Genomic DNA, 14,986 nt, shown 5'->3' with positions numbered 1-14,986 from the left:
TGCTCTCTACAGGAAAGGGGCAGAGCAGGCTCTACTTCCTTAAGAAGCTGAGATCCTTCAATGTCTGCAACAGACTCCTGCTGATGGTTTATCAACCTGTCATGGCTAGCATCCTGACCTATGCTATTACCTGTTGGGGTGGTAGGATTAGTAAGAGGGACGCTGGACTCCTTGACAGACTGGTTAGGAATGCTAGGTCTGTGGTGGGCATGGAACTGGAGGATCTCACTACAACAGCCGAGAAGAGGATACTGACTGTACAGACTGTACTCCATACTTGAACAGACACCCCCTGCACCCATGCCTGGCTAACCAGAGGAGCCTGTTCAGCTACAGACTCTATGCCTTCTCTATACTGTGTTTTACTTTGGCTTTTGTTATGTTGTTACTGAACATGTTCATTTTTTATTTTTTACTTTTGTGAGTGTGTGTATGCAACATGATACCCTACCAGGACCGTGTGTGTGTATGTGTGTGTGTGTGTGTGTGTGTGTGTGTGTGTGTGTGTGTGTGTGTGTGTGTGTGTGTGTGTGTGTGTGTGTGTGTGTGTGTGTGTGTGTGTGTGTGCGAGAGAGAGAGTGTGTGGGCCCCACCCCTGGCCCAGCAGCATTCTCTACGCGACGGCCGGCAGTTCCGTCAGACCCAGGGCTGAACATAAAGGAACAACTAGGGTAGGGAGATAGGTGACCCGATACTTCAGTTTGTGATACAAGGTCAAGCGCCAAAATCGGTACAGATACTCCTTATACATTACTACAGGGCTCTCAAGTTTTGAATTTTGTTGGGAGTGAGATTGGGTGGGTGGGGGGACCGAACCTTCGGCCCAACGGCCCAACGGCCCATCCATCGGCTGGTTATTACAACAACAATAACACATAAGTAGCACTAATAGGCCTAGTCATTTGTTTCATCTAGTAAAGAAAACTAAAATATGTTGAATATTTTGTGTGTGTTATAATAATAATAATAATAATAATAATAATAATAATAATAATTTTACATATTGCCTTTCAAAACAACCAAAGAAACCCAAAGGCCCATGCAAAAGATGGGTGCTGGCACTGACATTTCCTCATTAATTATTATATTTCCAGTGAAATACTGCACGACATACAGATATATGAACACACGGACAAAGAAGTGAATTCTTTCTTTTTTAATAAACTAAATGTCAAAGGTTATTTTCAGGAAATGCATAGATCAAACAAAGAATAATAATAATAATAATAATAATAATAATAATAATAATAATAATAATAATAATAATAATAATAATAATAATAATAATAAAAACATCCATTTTGGCTGCTCTTTGCTTATGGCACATGAGATGAACCACTCTTATTCACCAACCACAGCTGTGTGTGTGTGTGTGTGTGTGTGTGTGTGTGTGTGTGTGTGTGTGTGTGTGTGTGTGTGTGTGTGTGTGTGTGTGTGTGTGTGTGTGTGTGCAGGGGCGCCGCCAGGAATTTTGGGCCCTATGAAAGATTCTAATTTTGGGCCTACCCCCCCCCTTCTTTTTTTTCTTTTTAAATTATTATTATTGTTATTCGGGGGAGCGGAGGGGGGCATGAAGGGCATAAAGCATTATGGTCGGAAAAGCTGAGGCTTTTGTTTTTCCATATTCAAATAAGACAGATTTCCCAATATCATTTCCATAAACTCTTAATTAAAATAGCGCAGATAGCTACTCAACATAGAGACAATTATCCTTTCTTTGCGCCTACCCCGTGTGGTTAGCCGCCTGGGTAGCCTACGGGACGAAATTCCATAGGGTTACACTCACAGAGCTTATTGGTAGTCCGCGTCAGTCTGGTATTAGACATAGGCTGTGCCGTGTGCGCAGATTATCCAAAATGATTTGGTGACTAACGGCAATAGCACTATCTAACCTGCAGCTGTCTCGTCAAATCGCTGTTCATTTTCTGCATCCAAGTTTTCTGTCGGACTGAAACTGAACATGGTGCGCTGTCCATCAGCACCACGATGACATTAGTCTAATTTAGACATCCGATAAGCATTTAGCCTATTTCATGCCAAGGGTAAAACTCTTTGTAACATTCATGAAAACAAGAAAATCTCTTGCCCTAGCCATTAGGTTAGCCTACTCCGTGTTGTTACATTGTTGTGAGGAATGACTGTAAAAATAGCCACCGCTTGTCAAAGGCACCGCTCTCCTGCGCAAACATGATAATTAAATGGCTGATGAGAGCATCCAAAACTTAGGCTACAAGTTGTTGTCAAATCAGCCTTCATTCCCCTCACTTAAGTTTCAACTGATGCTGTTGGGTGACCAGAGAGAACCAAAACTTTACTGATGAGAGGGTCAAAACCGAACACAAACAAAAGCAGGTCAACGAGTGTTGTGTTCCCCCCTTGCGCTGTTGGTCCACACCGCGCTGACATTGACAGTTGATAGACGTGCAACATTCATCACGAAACGCGGATATAATCTACAAATTTGATATGGACAAAACAACAACCCCTCCATCATGAGTGTTGTGCCATTGCTATGCAGGATAATGGCCGAACCATTTAGTTATATAAAAAAACATTATTTTGGCACTTAATACCCACGAAGCAAGCGATTCTGTCAGCCCTGCAATCGCTTCAGCAGTAGGCTATGGTAGTCGGGAAAGTAGGCTATTATGTTTGGAGGCTAAGTAGTTTATCACTTTTGCCGTTTGCTCGCGGTGACAATAAAGGTGGAATTTTTAAATAGGAGCCATGCTAACGTGCTCTCTTGGAAGTTAATCCAAGGATTAGTTAGGCCTATCATTTGATTGCGTTTGCAAACGCAATGTCATTGAGTGAGCATACCTTCTTTCTTGGAGAAAAATTGAGTGACCAGTTGCCTGCTTCTGACCCTCTCTTCTTTCTGCCGTCTTTTCTTGAGTTTTTGCCAACCTGACTACATTACTCTGTCACCACCAGCTCACCATCATGTGGTTAAGACATAGATTGTAGCCTACTGTAGCCTATATTACTAACATTCTATGGGTTAAGAAGACCTCAAGTCGCTCTGTACTCCTGCTGCCAGCATTTCGGACGCTGTGCGATTCAACGCCTCGCGCGCCGCCAGATTGGACCGCACCATTTCGCAAGAGCTAAGGGGGGAAGGGTCCTAAAGAACTGACGAAAACTTTATGGAAATCGATAGTTGTGTGTGGGCCTACGTTCATTTCCAATTAGGTACCATTTCATTGTAAATAGACTTTTTTTTAAAAGGCAAGAATATTAGTTCTAATATTTTATTAGGCTATTAATTGCCATCCGCGGACGGGCCGTTGCGTTGGTCTGGGCCGTTAGAATCAGTACCACTTTCCCCCGCCTGTCGGCGCCCTTGTGTGCGTGTCAGGTCTTGACATTAACTTTTCCGCTTGCTGGCCATTGTGACTTGTGGTTACTACATCTAACCTCAGAACATGAGGTGCCAAAGCAAGAATATGAGTGCACAGGCACCTCTACTCTTTCTTCTTCTTCTTCTTCCGTTCTCTCCTCTTCTCTCTCATTCACTATAGACTCTTTGGTTTCTGAGCCTTTTCCCAGAAGGAAAGAAGGATCTTCTGTTTCTTCCCTGACATTGTAACTAAACAGCCTGTTACAAACGTGTAGAAAAAAAAACGTATGCCTATACATGTCCATGACAGCTCTAAGGTGACTCTACTCTATAATACTCAGAAAAAGTACTAAACTGACTAAAGAACTAAACGAACACTAAAACATCGCCAGCATAGCCTGTTTTTAATAGCTTATAGCTTGCTATTAATTCCTAAACTAACAGTAACTTGAAACGGTAATGTGTATGCTTAATGTTGGTCACTCACCACGAGTAACACTACAGCCTAAGCAATGGAATATATTTGTAAGATGATTTTTTTACCTGCCGGTCCGAAGTCTTGGGAAGGCCAATCCAATTTCCTCGTCTGTCACAGCTGTTCCCCCAGTGATGTGCCGTTCTCCACAGTAGCTCAGAAACGCATGTGTTTTCAAGTCAGAAATTTTTTGAATCTGACAGTTGTTCGCGCGCTTAGCTGACACCCTAGCGGAAACTCCACCCTCTTTGACTAGGTCTGCGCAACAACATAGCGATCTATTATTCTGATTGGCTCAACGACAGTGCTGTGCCTGTTACTTCCTGAAACTGAGCACGCTGGGAGTGGGTTATGCTTATTGCTGTTTTGGGTTTTAAAGTGTGTTTGTGAATGTTTAATGTACTGGGGGTGTAAATATACTGGGGATATTATTGTGAACATTTTATGATCGCGATGTTGGGGTGGATGGGTTTATTTTATATTTTAAAGAGTTGTCACCATAGTTATGCAAGCTGGCGCACAACACCTGTAGGTTGATGCATCCAGCTTAGACCTCGCACGTGTCATGCTCGTTAAGGCCTGCAGGGGTTCACCTCTACCCTTAGCAAAGCCTACACAACAGCCTGGTGAAAAATTGACTCTGGTGAGTTTTATTGACGGGCGTGTGAAAACGCATGTGTGGCGTGTGAGTGTGTGAAAACACTCTGAAGAGTGTGTCACCTGCTCAGTGCGTGAGACTTGAGAGCTCTGTTACTATTTCCAAAAAGTATGCGGGCCACTTCAAATTTAAGATGGTTGCCCATTTTCCAAGATGGCCGCCATACAGATATAAAGTGGCAACTGAAACAATTGTTCAAATGGTGAAACAAACACCAAACTTGGCGCATATACTCCTCAGATGTAAGTTACCACTTTTGATTAAGCATGCAGGAATACTGCAGGACATACAATAGTGGAGTCTGTTAAGGGTTTTACCGTTACGGAACTGACAAAAGCACCAAACTTTGCATGGTGTTTCTTTAGGGTATATGCTGTAATTCTAGCCTAGGAGCCCTCAGGAAAATAAAACATTCTACGAAGTCATATACAATATGTCATGTTGTGTAATGCATTACATTGTTATTACATGACATTATACTTAGCTGACAATGTTAATATAGTCCCGAACTCAGCAGAGATGAAGCAAGGGCAGTGGTAGCCTGCTTGACCAGATTGATGAAACTACAAAAATGTACATAGTGTGAAAGTATGGGTGAGTCTGTGCTTGACAGCAAATGCTTGACAGCAAATGTAACATTGTGAACGAGTTGAGAAGATTCTTGGTCTGAATTAAAATGAGCATTTCCCACACTAAAACTATGGTGAGAATAGACTGCTGCTAATGCTTGCTCAGCTGCATCTGAATGGGGAAGTGTCAGTGCAAGATGATGTCCAAGGTAGCAGGTTCTCCATCCTCTAATTTCCATAACAGATATTTTTTATTTGTATGAGAGAGGGTAAAGGACAGGACCTCTCCATATGTATGAAGAACCCATAAGATCACCTAATTCTAAATTTTCACAAGTAGCATTATGTCTATAGGGTCATTCCATGTCAATTCACATGATTCCCTAGAATCTCCCCACATGACCCTCTCCGATTTACCCGATATCTCACATACAGGTACCTTTTGATGTCAATTGAAAGAATACCAAGTATTAGCACCCTACGTCCAACGGTTGCAGAGATGAAGCCCTCCAAAGTTGGGGTGCCATGCCCACTTTTCAAGCCTGTGAATTGCATACAAAATTTACAAGCAGATTTTGACACCTCTGGTTTTAGTTTGAAGGAAGATACAGGCCTAAAAATCACCATGGCCCCTCAATATGATCCTGTCTACCAGATGATGTACTTACAAATAGCATGCCTTCATTATTTTTGGCTATATTAAGCCTTAAAAATTGAATTTGTGAAAACCGTGATACAGTGTCTTGCCATTTTGGGGTTCCAGATCTTGGAAAGCATGTATGTTTTGGGAGTTATAATTTATTTTCCATCATATTTGGGAACTGTACAGTGTATTCCAAAAAAATTGGGGCGCTCAGACTTTTAATGATGGAATAGGAGGGACTCAAAAACAGCTTTTGGACAAAATGACCTTACGGTACCCTCTACTTCAGGCCTCAAATTAACCATGTGGGCACTTGATGACTGGAACGCCCTTTTCACCCCATGTACAGTAGCACTGTATCAAACATTCAAGCTTGGAAAAACTTTGTTTTTCAAAGTTCTTCATATTAATCTTGGCCTTCAAAGTATATGTTTTTCTCTATATCTTATCACAGTGTCTGTTTTATCTGCTGTCATCTGCTGGTCTAAAAAAGTAACAAAAGGGGCTGGAAAATCTTGCCCATAATTTACCAATAAAGCACTGTAATTATACAGTATATTGCTATATATTAATTATGATTTTAACAAGCATGATGAATATTTCTAGTTTAAATAATTTCCTAAGTGTGACTGCTTAAAGGATTTATCCGGAGTTGGAACAAGTTTGCAAGTTTTTGCATGTTTGGGATGAAATACAGTCACTCTAGAGCAAAATCAAGGCAAAAGGATGCGTTTTGAGAAAGTTTGATAATATCACGTTAGCCTCGTTAGCCATATCAGCTATGCAATATGATAGATTGCGGGCATCGTTTTTCGGCGGTTACACACATTTCAAAAACACAACATTTTAAAGTCTTGCACAGCTCAAAACAACGTCACACGTACCTCATAATATGTTGAGGGTATCCACACATAAACCGAAGTGTCCAAAAACGCAAAACTTTCTCAAAACGCATCCTTTTGCCTTGATTTTGCTCTAGAGTGACTGTATTTCATCCCAAACATGCAAAAATCAGGCAGACTTGTTCCAACTCCGGATAAATCCTTAAATGCTCAATCATGATGCCAGTCCCAAGATGGCCTCAACCCTGCACTAAATTTCTACCAGACATGGGGATGGGTGAGTCCTGGTAGAAATGTAATCATGATTGAGCATTCTGCATAATGCTTGTTGAAATCATAATTAATATATAGCAATATACTATAGAATTTAAGTGTTTTATTGGTAGCCTAGAGAGCTTAACCCCTAGGGGCGTCTAGATTTCTAGGCTACTTTATTGGTAAATTATGGGCAAGATTTTTCAGCCCCTTTTGTTTTCTTACATTGCGCTGTTGTTACGTTCTTTGACCAGCAGAGGGAAGCAGACAAAACAGACACTGTGATAAGACATAGACAAAAACATATACTTTGAAGGCCAAGATTAATATGAAGAACTTTGAAAAACAAAGTTTTTCCAATCTTGAATGATTGATACAGTGCTACTGTACATGGGGTTAAAAGGGTGTTCCAGATATCAAGTGCCCACATGGTTAATTTGAGGCCTGAAGTAGAGGGTACCGTAAGGTCATTTAGTCTCAAAGCTGTTTTTGAGTCCCTCCTATTCCATCATTAAAAGTCTGAGTGCCCTAAGTTTTCTGGAATACACTGTACAGTTCCCAAATATGATGGAAAATAAATTATAACTCCCAAAGCATACATACTTTCCAAGATCTGGAACCCCAAAATGGCAAGACACTTCATCACGGTTGCTACAAATTCATTTTTTAAGTCCGATTTAATAAATGCGATTTAAATAGATCGGATTAAGAGTTATTTTGCGATGTGTATACATGGCACTTTCACTTAAATGCGATTAAACGTCTGGGGAAAATAAAGCATTGCGATTGGACTGAGCAGGGCCGGTTCTGGCTTATTTGGCGCCCTAGGCGAGTTTGAGTTCTGCGCCCCCCCCCCCCCCCCCCCCCCCCCCTCCCCCCCCCCCCCCTCACCCCCCCCCCCCCACCCCCCCCCCCCAACCTTTTGAAAGAAAAAAAAAAACTCTTGTGTTCTGTAAGGTATAAAAAAGAGTAATACCGGTAGTAAGCTTAACTAAATAGCATCAAGAACAATAACTGTTTTGCATCAAATGGATTTCTGGTTCTTTTGGACAGCCGACCAACACATCAGATTGAGTCGCATGAAAGTACCTTCACTGTGTGGTGTCTTGGATGTAATGGTGGCGGTGCCCCCAACCCCAGATGAGAGGGAGGTTATCAATGTGTTTGAATTGTAAAATGGAATTGAAATGCCAGGAGAGTGATACAGTACATTTGCATGTAAAATGCATGTGTAGACAATAGGCCTACCAAGGAGGTCTGCATTGATAGCCTATCTACACTACAGCATCACAAAGCATGGCAGCATAACAATTTTAATAAGATACACATTTGTGCTGTCTATGATTCCAAACCAATTTCATTTCTGGACTGGAAATAGTGGTGCATTTGTGAGTAGGAGAATGAGAAGGGGGCTATCTATGTGTTTGAACTGGAGGGACAGGGTGAGAGAAAGGGAGAAGAGCTGTCACGCTTTTGAATTTCATAATATACAAAATATAGTAGCCTCACTTGTCTGCAATACTACATCACTCAGCATGAAAACATGCTGTGCATGGTTCTGTTACATGATTAATGAAGGCCTATGTCATTCTGGTCTGGAAACAATGTTTTTTTAAGCTTACAACAAGCAGGTAATTCATTCAAGTGGATGGAAGGAGATATGGCAGCTAAAATTGTTTTAAACATGGCACCAGTCTTACTTTACATTGCTTGTCAACCTAAGCAAGTATTATGATGTCAGGTGGGTGTTAGTGAGTAGGCTACTAACAGCTACTTTACTGGATTTCATTGCTTGGCATACTTGGCTAATTTTAGCATGCTAACTAGCGATTTCTCAGATCAAAAGCAAAGCTCTTTTTCCCTCTAATTCCAAACAGTAACCTCATAACTATTAGGCTTTCCATTATCACAAACGGTTGCTGATTAAATCACATAGTTCCAAAACACCCTCTGCAACTCCTGCATCATGCAATAAGTACTTGTACATTCGACATGCCATCAACGCAGACATGCACATGCAGACAGCAATGCATCCTGGATGAAAATGCTGCATGACGGTTAGATTTCCTGTCAAACTTCGAAATTTCGTTGACGTTGCGTTGACGAGGTGACATGTCACATGGTGTAAAACTATCGCGGGATGAATGCGGCTGCAGTCAGATCTTGCAACCTCTGCAGTTGCTTATCCCCTTCAACGCTCGTCGGCGGACTGCCTCCGAGGTCACGCGCCCATGAACTGGTTGGTCAACAACTCACTCACGTGTGTATATGGGTCTTGTCTCACACCCCTCCACAAGTTTGCGCAGGTCCCAACTTCAGCTCCTCCTCACTGCCTGTCCCCCCACTCCTCACACGTGGTGTGTTAGTAGAGCAAACTGCTGCGAGCTCATCGTCTCGTTCATATTTGTGGCCGACTTTAACCCATTGAGGTCTAAGTGCCCTTGAGAGGGCAATTTGACATGTCTCTAAAAACAAATCTGTAACTCTGTGAGTTTTTGTCATTGAAACACATAAGTTACACCATTAGAAACCTCAGACCTTCCAGATTTCAAATATATATATATTAAATAAATTATATAGCTGACCCAATTTAAAGAAAGTGAAAAGAAATCTTTGAACATTCTGTACTCTACCTGTAGCAGCCACACCTATAGCTATTCACATGTAAAGTACCAGTGCTTGAGTGGCTATTCAGAGGTGACAACACGCCCCTTTCAGGTAGGGTAAACACAGCAGACGTAGAGTGACAGGGGGTTGGGGCTATCAGAGCACATGGGGATTGACAGGGGGGTGTGGGCCATTAGAGGTTTTTCACACCTATCTCATTAGTATTCAAATGAGACAGGCAGTGGCAGTGACATAGTCATTATTTTTTGCATTTTGTATGAAAACAACAAAACATTTCTAAATGCCCTTTTCACTTTAATGCTGCCAACACATTTGTTTACAAGATTCAAACTTCAAAAGTCTTGGCTAGATATATTTATTGTGTGTTTTCTTGAACTTTTTGAAGACGTCTGAACCCTGTTTTTTTGTACAGTTGTGTTTATACTCAATTTAAATAAAACATGTTTGTATGACATCCAATTTTTTTTCAGATTATTTCTTGTCAGGCTTTTCACAATACAACCATATATTCCACTTTTGCATAGATGCTTACTGTTAGCTGAAAATACTTGAAAATGTCAGGGTGGTGCAAGCAGCCTAAAAGCCTCTGAAAGGCCTTAGACCTCAGAGGCTTAAATGTGCTGTATTTAATAACACCCACATCGTGACAACAAGTTCTCGCTCACGTGCTTCCGTCAACGTTGGTCGTCAGCAACAAAGTCGTATGGGCTTACTGACTGGTTTAATGAGAACATAACAATTCTCCACCCAGCAGAGCAACACTGCTGTTGGCGCTTGCCCTCTCTGTCTCTCGAGTGAGTCTCCAAAATTCAAAATATATCGCACGCTGTCATTCGTCCCGCCCCCTTTCTCAGGACTGTCTGTTTATTGGTTCACAGACTTCCCAGAGACAGTTGAAAGCGATATTACTATTGGCTGAGCGGCGCTTTGCCATGAGGAGCGCTTTCGCCACGCTTTGTTGATTGCGACTTCATAAAAAAAAAAAACATATCGCAAAATTACGCATCGGAGAGCGCCATTTCGGCGCTCCTTCTTCACATTGCGCTCTAGGCGACCGCCTAGCCGGCCTATGCTTAAAACCGGCCCTGGGACTGAGGACGCACGTGCTGAGCGAGCCATATAAGGCACGGGGGCGTGGTCCAATGCCACCGAGATGCAGGTCATCTTCCCCACGAAAAAAGTGCCCGCACCAACTTTGATGTCGTATAACTCCTGAATGACTAAAGCTATGACTACGAAACTTTGTGACTTTTCCTAAAATGAAGTTGGCTACAATGTGATACCAGATAAAGATTAGGTTTATCATTTTTGTTGTTGCCATGGCAGCAGTTTTCTGACAGGTATGCCTGACCAAAAATCACTGACCTCATCATCACTTTTCACATTTTTTTTACATTTTCATTGGCATCAGACACCCTTGTGAACATTTGAAGTGGTCTGATGCACATAATAACCAACATTTATGTGCATTACCCAAGTTAGATTGAAAATACATTAAGGTGACATTTTGGGCAATAAAATCAGGAAGTGACGTCATAATGATGTCATAATATCCAATAATGACACCAAACTGATGTCATTCATAGTTCTTTGGCTGAAGATCATCCCCTCCAAGTTTGGTGGTCATACGCCATTCGGTTCCAAAGTTATGAGGGGGGGGTCAAAAGAGCTCCCCTCCCCCCCCCCCCCCGTCCCAGGAATGCCAAAAAAGCCCGGTCTGGATAGGGTTAAATTAAGCAAAACTCTCATGTGAAAATCAACAGGAAGTGCCGCCATGTTTTTCTCACTGGCAAAGAGCACGGTCTCTCTGCGCCATCATGTGGTCAACGAGCATGCGTGGAACGACTGGCCTTATTGTAATTCCGAATAAAAGGTTACATGACAGAGGAACGCGTTTAATCGGATTTAAAAGATGATTAAACCACCCACTTTAATCGGACTTAAGTTGAAATCGGAATAAACTTAAATCATGTTCGGTAAGTGTTTACATGATATTTTTAGAGTGGAATTAAGTTTTAATCAGATTTAAAGTGAGTTAAATCGGACTTAAGTGTCTCATGTAAACGCATAGAGTGTGCCACTTTTCTTTCAGCTGCTCAAGCTCTTTCTTTATTTCGCCTAGTTTTGCTTTGTCAGTCAGCTCATTGTCCAATTTGTTGCTCAGTTCTGATATCTCCTCTTTTGTCTTGGCAAGTTGGTCAGAGGTCTCTTTGATCACCAGCGCCATTAGATCATATGAACACTTGTTCACTATCTCGCACCATCGGTCATGGAATTTGGGATTGTTGAGGCCCAACGCCGGTGACTTTTGAATTCTTAGACCCCGTGGTATCATTTTCTTTCGTAAATAGTCACTCAGCGTCACGGCGTGTAGGTATTGTTTAGTCTCTCGAATGGTGAGGTTCTTGAGTGATCTCACCACGGCCTCTGTGTCAGTAGCAAAGTCAGTGTCTGTGTCATCAAAGAGTGAATCCGTGAGCATAATCCTCTCATAATCTTCCGTGGTGAATTCAAAGGAGTTGGTGAGGTCCTCTGGAATGGAGCTCAGTTCAGCCATCTTTGCGTTTCTCAGGCGGGGAGTCAAACAATTGAGTGCGGCGCAACAAAACAGTTCAAGAAGGTGGAGAATGCGCGCACATCAGTGGCACAGGTGCTGGACAAAATAGAGTAACTGAAATAAATGATAGAAGTCCGCAACACTGTTAATGCTCCCAGTGATTTATTTGCACGACGTTTCGGACCTTCGTCCTTTTTCAAGTGCAACAACGAACAGGTGTACAGGGTGTGGTTTAAATACCTGTGAGGGGTGGGGGTAGGGTGGAGGGGGGGTGGGGGTGTCTCATTAAAAGTGAAGGGTAGGGCCTATATACACAGTGGGTACCAGAGGGCACCTTTCCCAAATAGTTATTTACAATATATACACTTCATAATTTCAAAGGTTATAGACATAGCTCTTCATAAGTCAGTTTTCAAAAAGAAAAAACATATTTTGATCATTATAATCTGATTACACACCATAAATACATTATACAATATAGTAACCTATTAGAAATATCACATCATACACATGTTCAGTAAAGAGTTAGTCATGAGTTTTTGTCATTGAAACATTTAAGTCACACCATTAGAAACCTCAGACCTTCCAGATTTCAAATATATATATATGAAATAAATTATATAGCTGGCCCAATTTAAAGAAAGTGAAAAGAAATCTTCGAATATTCTGTACTCTCTGCCTGTAGCAGCCACACCTATAGCTATTCACATGTAAAGTACCAGTGCTTGAGTGGCTATTCAGAGGTGACAACACGCCCCTTTCAGCTAGGCAAAACACAGTGTCCTGCCACAGGACAAAGAGAGTGACAGGGGGGTGTGCTATCAGAGCACATGGAGATTGACAGGGGGGTGTGGGCCATTAGAGTTTTTTCACACCTATCTCATTAGTATTCAAATGAGACAGGCAGTGGCATGACATAGTCTTTCTTTTTTGCATTTTGTATGAAAACAACAAAACATTTCTAAATGCCCTTTTTACTTTTATGCAGCCAACACATTTGTTTACAAGATTCAAACTTCAAAAGTCTTGGCTAGATATATTTATTGTGTGTTTTCTTGCACTTTTTGAAGACCTCTGAAACCTGTTTTTTTTTACAGTTGTGTTTATACTCAATTTAAATAAAACATGTTTGTATGACACCCAATTTTCTTTCAGATTATTTATTGTCAGGCTTTTCAGAATGCAACCATATATTTCACTTTTGCATAGATGCTTACTGTTAGTTGAAAATACTTGAAAATGTCAGGGTGGTGCAAGCAGCCTAAAAGCCTCTGAAAGGCCTTAGACCTCAGAGGGTTAACTAGAATGGGCACTCGGTAGAGCGCAAACCTTCGCCTACGCCACTTATTTTTTTACGGCCATCTTCAGAGTGTAGGGCATAACATTCTCCAAATGTTGGTGTTAGTTTAATTTGAATCGGACCGGAATATCGTAATATTACATGTTTGGCCCAGTCTTGACCTCTTATTCAATTCAGCATGCACACGTTATTCTGGCATATAGTGCTTGGCAAAGAAAAACGTTTTTGACCTTTTCGTGACCTTGACCTTGACCTTTGACCCAATCACTCCCAAAAAGTAACGGACTGTTCCTTGGGTCATGACCAATCATCCCACTAAATTTCATAAAAATCGGCTCAATTTACGTTTTTGACCTTTTCGTGACCTTGACCTTTGACCCAATCACTCCCAAAAAGTAATCGATTGTTCCTTGGGTCATGACCAATCATCCCACTAAATTTCATAAAAATGGGCTCAATTTACTTTTTGACCTTTTCGTGACCTTGACCTTGACCTTTGACCCAATCACTCCCAAAAAGTAATCGATTGTTCCTTGGGTCATGACCAATCATCCCACTAAATTTCATAAAAATCGGCTCAATTTACGTTTTTGACCTTTTCGTGACCTTGACCTTTGACCCAATCACTCCCAAAAAGTAATCGATTGTTCCTTGGGTCATGACCAATCATCCCACTAAATTTCATAAAAATCGTCTCAGTTCTGTCTGAATTATACGAAGTACAAACATATTCACAAATAAATAAGTACACAGCGGTCAAAACATAACCTTCGCCGCCTTTGTCTGATAGCTACTGAACTGTGCCCTTACTTATCTATTAGTTAAATAATAATATGCTATTAACTTGTAACACAAGATAATAGTTATATAATATTTAAGTAACTGCTTACTAATGTTCAACATATGCATTAATAACAATTAATATGTGTCTAATGTGGCATTAACCCTTTAATGCATAAGCCATTGGACTCACACTAACGCATAACATGGGTCTAAATAGACCCGCATTCATTTCCAATGTATTTCTGAGCATTAATCATGTATTCTCTCACACAACTTCTAAAACCAATACATTTTATCCCATAATTCTTCTAAAAGTAATTACATAGGTGGTCCTTAATTCAAAAAAGTATTTTTTAAAATGTTCTTATATTTTTATTTTACAAAAAAACATGAATTTGGAATTAAATCACTCATTTCTAGACGTGGACCGAAAATGGCCCGCATTCATTTCTAATGGAAGTCTAAATCTTTCACTATAATAACTTCCACAATTAATGTATTTTAATAGTTGATGGATTTAAGTTGTGATAGGCCACCGCTCATCTGTTTAGAAGGTGCAGGATTCAGTAGAAATTTCAGTATAAGAAGAAGACAATCCGCACACTTCAGGTCTATTTTTGTGCAAAGAAGCTTTACTTGACTTGCAAGCTTTCGGTCCTTAGACCTTCATCAGGCAGAGTGCATACAAACAGTGCTCGTGGTTAATATACATCATTATTGGCACCTGTGGTGCAGCACTCTGAGTCAGTGAAGCATTCTGGGAAATGTAGTGAAAGACAAACATGAAACATAAACAGAGAAAACAAGAACAAGTCCATGCTTTGCTATGCTTAGATTTCAAGGTATAGAGCAAGTAACTCTACACAGAGGAGGTGACATCGACAGGAAATTATGCCAAAGAGAACTTTTTTGGATATATACTTTAAATGCATTGCA

Source organism: Engraulis encrasicolus, chromosome 5 (genome assembly GCF_034702125.1).
Source record: "Engraulis encrasicolus isolate BLACKSEA-1 chromosome 5, IST_EnEncr_1.0, whole genome shotgun sequence".
In the NCBI taxonomy this organism is placed as follows: Eukaryota; Metazoa; Chordata; class Actinopteri; order Clupeiformes; family Engraulidae; genus Engraulis; species Engraulis encrasicolus.
This window is presented reverse-complemented; position numbering follows the sequence as displayed.